Below are 8,517 nucleotides of genomic sequence, written 5' to 3' on the forward strand. Positions count from 1 at the left end.
GCAGCACCTCAGGAGGTCTTTGGAGGCATGTTTCTTTCCCAGTTCCCAGCTAGATGGGAGTGTCTGGTCTCTTCCACCAGATTTTATTTTCCATTCTCTCCAGGCAGAAACTGCTATGCTTGCACAGTCTTGACATTAAATATATGGTACATGCTTCCAGGTCAGTTAGTGGAAAGTAGTGGCCTTTACCCTAGAAACTGATTGTTTGATCACAGACTTATTAGAGTTGGAAAATATCACTTTCGGAATGATTCTTTACCATAGCCTCAACAACAGGCTCATTTTTCTTCCTGAGGGACACATTTTAAAGAGCCAGATGGTGCCTACACTGCAGCAGAACTCTGCGTTCTCTCCCCCCACCCTGCCTAGTTCACTTCAAACACTTTCTTTTCATCCAGAGAAAATATCTATGCGCATTTGTTTAGCACTATCCCAGATATCTCACTTGGCCCTCAAGCAATGAGGTGAGAGAACTACATGCGGTATTATTTCTCACAAGTTTAAAATTAGAGACCAAAGGCACAGAGAGATTAAGTGACTTGCAGAAAGCACCCAGCACGGACACCTGGCAGAGTGGAGCCTGGAATCCGGGCATTCTGATGCGTAGCCAGTGTCCTCTCCACTACAAAAGAGGACATCTCTCATTTTGTGGCCTACCAACCTTTCTCTGTTACATTAAAATCCTAAACAGCGCGATTAGGTTGCACCAAGACCTTTGCCCATCTTCAGGGCACATGCGTGCATATGCTGAAAAGAAAGGTGTGCACTGGAGCTCCCCTCTGCTCATCTGTCAAGGCCAATGACCCTTAATTGGCCTTTAATTGCCAATATATTCAAAATCATTAAAGAGCTCATAGGGTCTGGGTGTCCAACTCATGGTTTCCGCTCAGGTCATGATCTCACAGTTCATGACTTTGAGCCCTATGTCAGGTTGTGTGCTGACAGGACAGAGCCTGCTTGGGATTCTCTCTCTCCCTCTCTCTCTGCCTCTACCCCACTCATGCTCTCTGTCTCTCTCAAAATAAATAAAGAGGAGTGCCTGTGTGGCTCAGTTGGTTAAGCATCCACCATCAACATAGGTCATGATCTCGCGGTTTGGGAGTTCGAGGCCCCCGTCGGACTCTGTGCTGACAGTTCGGGGTCTGAGGCCTGCTTCAGATTCTGTGTCTCCCTCTCTCTCTGCTCCACCTGCCCCCCACCCCCCACCACTTATGCTCTGTCTGTCTCTTTCTCTAAAAATGAAACATTAAAAAAAATTGTTTAAAATAAATAAATAAATAAATAAATAACTTTAATAAATTAAAATTAAATAAACTTTAAAAAAAGAGTTCATAATGGCAATTGTGGTAATTTTCCCCTTATTCGTGTATGTAAAGTATACTTACTAAGTGTCTGCCATGTGCCAGACATTACTGTAACAGCTGGGGGTAAACATGTGAATAAGACAACATCTCTGTCTTCACAGATCTTGCACGTTTGGGGGAAGACAAACAGAAAATCAAGTAGTGATTAGCACCGTGGAAAGACCAACAGCACAATAACAGCTTGTGATATGGAGACCCTAATGTGTCAGGTAAGGACTAGGGAAGCAACGTTTTGGCGGAGATCTGGGTGAGACGTGGAAGCGAGGCCTGTGCAAACTGGCCTGGCCGAGAGTTCCAGATGGAAGGGACAGCAAGTACAGAGCCTAAGCTGGGAGGACTCCGGGGGGGGGGGGGGGGAGAGCAGGCCAGCATGGCTGGAGCTGCATATTTGAGGGAACAAGAGGTAGGAAATATGGGGGTGACTTAAGCAGGCAGGATCTTGGTAGGCAGGTCATGGTCGAGACTCTGGATTTCATTTTAAGTGTGATGGGAAGAGATGATGACATTATTGAATTTATAATCTAAGAGGATCATACCAAGGGGATATTTGGAGAAAAGACTGCAGGATCCAAGAGTGGTTGTAAGAAAACAGAAAGTCACTGCAGTGGTCAAGGCAAGAGGATGATACCGTGTCTCAGTCCCGTTAGCCCACAAATACACCGCTGTCCCTTCCTTTGCTCGGACCCTCTACCCCCCACCAGCTACTGTCTGACTTCTCTGCTCCTCTCTGTAGCACGTCTCCTCCAAAGAGCTATCTGTTTTCACTGTCTCTAATTGGTCTGCTCTCATTCTCTCTTAAACCCTTAACATTGATGGTTTTATAACCACCACTCCTCCAAAATCCCTCCTGTCAAGGGCATCCGTAGCATCCATGTTGCTAAATTCAGTGGTTAATTCTTGGACCTTATCTTTCCCACCATCGGTGAGGGATACTACATACAGTTGTGCAGCTGTACCTGTACCTGGCTCCTGGAAAAGGGGATGGGTGGACATCAGTTTAGTCCACACTGGTCTTGCCACCTGGAGAGGGTGACTTTTCCTACTTCACACAAAGATCTTGACTAGTAGCAGTGATCCTGTTCGCAGCAGTTGACATAATCCTACCTTTCTTTTTAAATACATTTTCTTTATGACTTCCTGGACCACCCCCCCCCCCCACACACACATGGTTTTCCTTCTCGCTCACCAGGGGTTCCCATTAAGTCTTTTCTGCTAGGTCTTCATCTTCTCATGGTGGAAATGGTAATGTTAGAATGCCTCAGCCCTCTGGATTCTCTGTCTCTGCCTCTGTCTCTGTCTCTCTCTCTCTCTTTTTCCTACACTTACACCTATGTGATCTCACCTAGTCCATTGACCTAAAAACCATCTTTATGTCCATGACTCCCAAACTTTATCTCCAGTTTGGACTCATATTTCCTGAACTCCTCCTGAATTCCAAACTCTTAAATCCAACTACATCCTCAATATCTCCACTTGAATGTTTGATAAACATCTCAAATTTCACATAACCCAAACTGAATCCTGAAATCTGCCCCGCCCACAGTTTTCCTGCCTTAATACAAAGAAACTCTACCTTTCCAGTTGCTCAGCCCAAATGCCTAGGGTTAATTTTCACACTTCTCTTTCTCTTGCACACATCCCACCCATCAGTAAACACTACTAGCACTACCTTCAAAATCTATCCAAAAGTAAACTTCTTACCACCTTCACAGTCCTTTACTGGTTTGAGCCATCACCACCGCTGCTTGCCTCACTGCAGTAGCCTCTCACACATTTTCCTGTACATTCTATTCTTGACATAGCACTCAGGCAGATCCTATAAAAATAGAAGTCCTATTGTGTCATTTCTCTGCTCAAAACACTGCAAGGTCTCCCAGTTTCCCTTAGAGGAGATGCCAAAACTCCTGTTCCCTCTGCTTTTCTAACCACGTCCTCTGCTCTCCTTCCACTGTACCTGCTCTGGCCACCTTGCTGATCTCTGAACATGCCAGTTAGATTCCAACTGTAAGGCCTTTGCTTTGGCTGTTTCCTCTGCCAGAAACGCTTTCCTCAAAAAATATTCCTGTAACCAAATCCCTCTCCTTCTTTAAGACTTTCTTTAAATTTCATCTTTTAAAATTGCTACTCTTCCTCTATTTTCCTGATACTATTTATCCCACTGTACTCTCTTCTGTGAATATCCATCTTCAAACACTTAGTTATTATGCTCAATTTGGTGACCTGTCTCCCTCAAATACAATGTAAGTTCCTTTAAAGGAAAGAGTTTTGTCTGTTCCCTGATGCATACAAGTGTTCAGAATAGAGGCTTGCACATAGTAAGTACTCAAAAAATATTTATTGAATGGATGAAAGAATGAGAATATGTTACTAAATGCTGTGTAATTTTTAGTCCAAATCTGTCCCAAAATTATAATGCTAAACAGTCGGGTAAACTATTAGAATATTTAATGACTTGGAAAGCTATTTACAATCTAGTGCTAAAGTTTTTACAATCAGGTTTCATAAAAGTAGCTACAATATGATACAATTTTTTATTTAAAGAATGTATATATTTGCATTAAAAAGAATAGGAAATATTTAACAAATATTTCTCTTTTTTTTTTAGCATTTATTCATTTTTGAGAGACAAAGAGAACAGAGCATGAGTAAGAGAGGGACAGAGAGAGAGGGAGACAGAATCCAAAGTAGGCTCTGGGCTCTAAGCTATCAGCATAAGCCTGACGCGGGGCTTGAACTCACTGACCGCAAGATCATGACCTGACCTGAAGTCAAACATTCAACCAACTGAGCTGCCCAGGCACCCCAACAAATATTTCTGAAGCACCTACTATGCACCAGGCATTGTGCCAATTAACTCTTCTTGGAGTGAGATTATAAATTGTTTTTATTTCTTCTTTTGCTAATCTGTATTTTTTATATTTCTATGCTAGTGATCTATCATTTCTATACATTAGAAATAATTTAGCTGTGGATTTCTATTTGCTTAGGTACTTTTGAGTGATTTGACTTTGGGCAGTACATTTTCAGGATAAATGCATAGCAAAATATTGGTTTACTCCAATATTAGTAGAAGAGGCTACAAATGGAGTTCTCTCTTAAATTACACTAACCAGGGAGAATCCCAGATCTCACTTCCTGTTCAAAGAATTGCAGGGACAGCTGTGACATCCACAATCAACATTCTTCAGCAACCAAGGAGAGGCAATTTGTAAGCTACTGGGATAAGAGCAGATATTTTACCATTGTCCACCATACCTGGTCTGTTGGCATTTTAATTCCTTGTTAGTAAGACACTTTGGAAAGCTTTGAGCATGAGAGAGACAATACACAGTAAATTCTAGTATAATTTCCTTGTATTCATTAAATCACTGCCAACTTGAACATGATTTTCTTTGTACAGATACACTATCATTGCTAAGAACAGTAAATTCTATGTACAGGTTTAAAGAGCAAATTTTACCTGGAGTTTATTCCCTGGAGGTATTTCTATAACATGCTATTTGAAGATTCCTCTATTTCAATTTTTAAAAACCTCCATCTGCAGATGCTGTCCTAGGCTGTGACATTCTCAGCATTAGAGTGAGACAGATGTTTCCCAATGCTGATTTTTTTCCCCACTGTCACTTTGTGCTTTGTTATATCAGTCAGATAATGAAATACTTAATTAGCTCTTCCCTTTTGCCACAGGATCATTTGATTAAAAGGTAAATTGAGAGCCTTGAAAGTGAAACATCTCCATTTGGCACGTAGGTATCTAAATCTAGGTATGCCTCCTAACCATCTTTGAATACTTGAAATACTCATGCAAGGATGCTTCTGGTTAGACATGATACACAAGACTTTTCTATTGGTATTGGTATTGGTTGCTGGCTGATGGAGGCCACATCAGCTCTCCTTCCTCAGCAGCCCAAATATCACTTGTTTTATCTGAGAAATAACCAAATCGGGCAAATCAGAAGCAGTGATTCTGGTTTCTGGGAAGATACTTCCAGTGAAGTTCACTCTACATTACTTAGAAGCTTTGTCTCTCAGGTGACATCAACCATGGAAGTCTTCACCTAATTCTTGACCCATACTATGTTAGGCAATCCAATGGAATTGTCAGTAGCCCTTTTCCAGATGGTTCTTCCACCGAATGCAATTCACATTGTCAGTTGTAACCTAGTCCCTCAACTTCTCTAATCTTAAAAAGGAGAAGTGTTTTTCTTCTCTCCATTCCATCCACCTGGCACCCCCATGGCTCTAGCCTTTGCAATTTGCTCATTATATAAGAGATGTGTTCCCCCAGCTGCCTATCCATGTTTCCTTTCCTGTTTAGCCTCTTTGGCCCAAGGAGTGAACAAGAAGTTTTCTGAACAAGAGGGTATTTTATCTGTGGTCAAAGTGGGATTTTCCAGTGTGAGCTCCACACCCCCGCCCCCAACCCCACCACACTTTGGCTGGCTGATATTTGCTCAGGGAGAAGCTAGCAGGCAAATCAGCTGACATATTGCCTGAGGCAAACAGTCGAAAAATAAGACCTCAGGATGTTGCTGCAACTACTATTTTTGGCTAGAAGAGACATTCTGCTAGGAAGGATGGCAACTTGGTGGGGTTAGGAGGCGCCACAGGAAACAAGAGCTCAATGCTGATCACTGTTATACAGACCTGGGATGCTGGCACATGCAGTGATCAGCTGATTACATTACCGTATCAGTGCATTCGTTTAATGTAGTCAAGGTCAAGGAGGTCTGCTTCTCAGTGGTGCTAGACAGGAAACTCAAAATATTATGTATGCCGGCAACAAGTGCCATGATTGATTTTTGTTATGGAATTAATCTGTCAAGAGTTGCAGTTTCAGGTTTGCTGCCGTGAATTATATCTCCGGTTCAGCTGGAAGACACAGTGCCAGAGAGAAGGGCTAAGCTGTCTTTGGCTATTTGCCTCAATCAGAGCTTTGTTAAGGGCTTGCTGCTGCTGCTGTTGATAGGGAGGTAGATGTGAAGGCTGCCAAACATCATTCCATTTAAAATGGAATGAAAAAAGACCCCCTCGGTCATGGCAGGCAGACCAGATGTGGATAGATAGTTGGGTTGAGTTTCTTAACCTCCGGGTCCAGCTGCAAAGACTCTGATTTTAGGGCTTCTGAGTGGAGCCCAGTTAGCTGCATTTTAACAAGCCTCATGGGTGGTCAGCAGCCTTACTTGAAAACAGTCAAAACAGAACTTTAGTATGGCTGATGATGAGTCATTAGAAAGAGAATTGCCATGTCTTTTGGGAAGCCCCTGTGAAGTGTGAGGAGGGGGTGAATCAGCATTTTAGAAGGAACACTCAGATACTAGCATACAATTGAACTGGAGACAGGGAGGATGGAGGTAGGTGAGAACAGTGCATAAGCTATTTGCAAAAGGGAATTGTTGCATTACCTCAAGGTATGGACACCCATTAGGGCTGCCATCCTGACCCCTAATGAGGCTCACTCTTCACAGCAAATGAACATATTCACCAAGGCCCAAACCAGCCATCTTTCATTTTATACATACCTCACACTATAAAATCATTTATAGACTGATTTCTTCTGAAATAAATTTAAGTTTTATTCCTATCCCCCCCTCCTTTCCTCTTACCCCTGCGGCTCCAAGGTGCAGGTTTGAGGGGAGACACTTACTTTCTTTTGGGAGTCATAAAATAATTATATAAATAACTGCTCAAATATGTCACTCATTACTATTTTAGAAAGGATGTTGGAGATCTTTTTTAGAGCAACATGGGTTTTTGTTGTTGTTGTTTTGTTTTTCAAAGATGCTTCAACCTGCACTCAATCGATGGGCAATTTCAATCCCTTAAAGTCAGGGATTATAGAAACATAGGTTTTGGGAACTCAGAGGAGGCAGATCCATTATTGATTACCTCACCAAACCCATCCAAAGCATGAATTCCTCCACAATAATCCCTCCAAGAAATACTATCATTAATAATGTCTAAAGCTTACATAGCACTAGTATGCCTTACATTTGTTAATTATTTAATCCTCCCAACAACGATGTGAGACAGGCATTGCTTTCTTATTCATCTTACACTGAGGGACAAAAAGACACAGCCTGTAAAAGAGGCAGACCTGGGGTTTCAACCCAGGCAATCTGTCTCCAGGATGTGTGATGGCCCATTACACTATACAACCTTCAGTTCAGGTTTTGCTTGAATACCTTCAGGCATGAAGAGTTCACTAGCCTTAGGAATAGACTATTTCATTCTTGTCTGTTCTGGTAGTTAGACACGTCTTCCAATGACCTAAAGTCTTCTTCTCTAATATTTCTACCTAGATAGGCCTCTGGAGTAATAAGAAGGTTTAATCTGTCTGTTGCCAAAAGCCTTTTCCTGGGAATTTAAATTTGTCCTCCAACACCTTAATTCATATGCCATTTCTTTGGAAACTTTTTGTGTGTGACAGTTAAAAGCTGGTGTATTTTTTTCTTTGATAAGTTCTGATGGTCCCACTTAAGAGTGTGTGTTTAATTACTACCATATTTGTGCGTTTGATGATTGGGTCATTTTTTTTTTAACCATGGGAGTAGAATTTTATATTTCCCTATTAAATTTTTTTTCAAGATTGAGCCTAGTTGCTGCAACCTATTAAAATCTTGTGCTGTACTAAATATTGCTCGTTAGTCTTAGTTTCATGTTAATATTTAATAAAACGTGAAGAATGAAGAAATCGAGACTAAGGATGCTTAAGCTGCCCAAGGTTTTAGTAAGTGGAATTTGCACTCAGTTCTATCATTAAAAATGCATGCAAGTACTCACTTCAGCAGCATATATACTAAAATTGGAACGATACAGAGAAGATTAGCACAGCCCCTGAGCAAGGATGACACACAAATTCATGAAGCTTTTGCTATTGTTGAGTGTACTTGTCGTGGTGAACACCGGGTGCTGTATGGAATTGTTGAATCACTATATCGTACACCTGAAACTAATATAACACTGTATGCTAACTAACTAGAATTAAAATAAAAGTTTAAAAAGCCAAAAAAAAGAAAACAAATTAAAAGTTTGGTGTATCATAACTGTACGGTATATATATATATATATATACCGTGTGTATATATACTTACTTCACTAGACAAGAAGAATAAGAGGAATGTATGCAAAGTGGATGAGTTTGCACTATTTT

At 41.3% G+C, this 8,517-nt stretch overlaps 1 non-coding gene across 1 annotated transcript; it reads left to right on the top strand.

The window, feature by feature from the left end:
* The first annotated feature begins 8,139 nt into the window (after positions 1-8,139).
* On the top strand, positions 8,140-8,246 carry LOC122241637. The gene has a single exon (XR_006221878.1). It is a non-coding gene; the product is annotated as a U6 spliceosomal RNA (small nuclear RNA).
* The last annotated feature ends 271 nt before the right edge of the window (positions 8,247-8,517 follow it).

The sequence above is a fragment of the Panthera tigris genome, chromosome C1, assembly GCF_018350195.1.
Source record: "Panthera tigris isolate Pti1 chromosome C1, P.tigris_Pti1_mat1.1, whole genome shotgun sequence".
Lineage (NCBI taxonomy): Eukaryota > Metazoa > Chordata > Mammalia > Carnivora > Felidae > Panthera > Panthera tigris.